Here is a 2,137-nt window from a genome sequence, read left to right as displayed (position 1 = left end):
TTCAAATCCTAAAACTACCACTTACTGGCTCTGTGACCTTGAGTAAATTACTTAACTGTGCCTCAGTTTCCTTACCTGTATAATGGAGTGATAATAGGATCCTTAGAGTCAATAAGAAAAATAAACAAGTAAACACATGATACAGCCCTCACCAAATATGAACTGTTGTCCTTAGATATTCCACGTCTACCACTATACTAAGAGCTTTTGAATACATTCACTTTTGACCTTTCCATCACCCATTGTAGTAGCTACTCAATTACACAGATGAGAACACTGACATGCAGAGAATTCAAATTCATTGTCCAATGATAAACAGTAAGTGGTATTGTGAAGATTGAAACTCAGATCTAATTTTGTATAGCTTGTATTCTTTCCACTACCTGTGCCTATCTGACTTATTTTAAGGCATTTTACAAGAAGCTAGCTTTAATACTTTTTAAAAAAGTTAGAGTAATCCAATCAGTGATTCTATACTTAAAAATAATAATAATAACAGCCTAACCTGATGTTTTTAAAACTTGGCTTAATAAGATTTTCTCTTCCATTTAAGATGGATCTAATTAATTCATGTCCTAATTATCCTGTAAGGGGCCTGCAAATTAACTTGATCTTTTCTCCACATTGATCATATTCCTTTCTTGTTATCAAGAATACCTTGTTGGGGCGCCTGGATGGCTCAGTTGGTTAAGCGTCCGACTTCAATTCAGGTCATGATCTCACAGTTCGTGGGTTCCAGCCCCACATCAGGCTCTGTGCTGACATCTCAGAGCTTGGAGCCTACTTCAGATTCTGTGTCTCCCTCTCTCTCTGTCCCTCCCCAGCTGGCACTCTGTCTCTCTCTCTCTCTCTCCAAGATAAATAAACATAGATGCTCATGGAACATTTACAAAAATCGACCATATGTTAAGAAAACAAAAGAAATCACTAATAAAAGCCAAAGTATTAATATTATGTAGACTATATATACTGATCATAATGTAATAAAATTGAAAAATAAAAACAAAATGGAGCTTAAATGTATATATTTGAAAAAAACTAAATAGAATATTTCTTTAGAAAATAAAAAGGAAACCAAATAGGAAATTTGACATGTTGATGTTAGTGATTATGGGGTTTCCTTTTTGGTTTTTACTTAAATTTGTTTATTTGTAATATCTAAAAAAGGCAGGAGGTAACAGCTAAAACAATACACATCTTGATGCTGATGTTAGTGATTATGAAAGCAATGTATTAACGTTGGGGGGAGATAACTAAAAAGTAAGATATGTCTTACCTCACAAAGAGCCAATTTTCACCCTTTTGAGACTGATATCACCCCTGATGAGAATGCACACCCTAAATAATCTACCAATTTACAGAAATTGAAGGGCATAGAGAGTCATATTAAATAACACCACATGGGTGTAATCAGCAAAAGCTAGACAGTGCTTACAAATATATATGTAAATAGAAGGATGAAACAAGAACACTTTTTAAATGCTTAAGTGTAAGAAGGGAAATCTACTAAGGTAGAAAGGACAAGGATAGAAATTTAAATTATCTTTATATATCTTGTTTTATAGAATTGACTCTTTGCAACTATTCATTTTCATAATTAAAAGCAAAATTAAATTTAAAGACTAATGTCCACAATTTGAAAGCAAAAGTGAAGCAAATTAACTTACAAGGCAACATAAACCATAGGGACTACTCAATTTCTTCAACAAGTATATAGTAAAAAAAAAAATGGAAAGAGAATGTATGGATCAAAACTAACTTAAAAGATGGCTCACAAATTGCAATGTAAGGAACATTTTTTCAATACTGATTCAGAAAAATAAACTGTACAAAAAAACTCCTCAGCCATGTGCAGAAATTTAGTATTAAGATATCATTCCGTTTTGATGCCACAGAAATAAAAGGGATCCTAAGAGATTATTGTGAATAATTATATGTCAACAAATTTGATAACCTAGAAAAAATGGGCAAATTCCTAGAAACATACAAGCTACCGAAACTGGATCACAAAGAAACAAACAATCCAAACAAACCTATAATTAGAAAGAAGATTGAATCAGTCATCAAATATCTCCCACGACAGAAAAGCCCAGGACCAGATGCCTACACTGGTGAATTCCACCAAACATGTAAAGAA

This window comes from Suricata suricatta, chromosome 11 (genome assembly GCF_006229205.1).
Source record: "Suricata suricatta isolate VVHF042 chromosome 11, meerkat_22Aug2017_6uvM2_HiC, whole genome shotgun sequence".
Lineage (NCBI taxonomy): Eukaryota > Metazoa > Chordata > Mammalia > Carnivora > Herpestidae > Suricata > Suricata suricatta.
Note: the sequence above shows the minus strand (reverse complement) of the source record.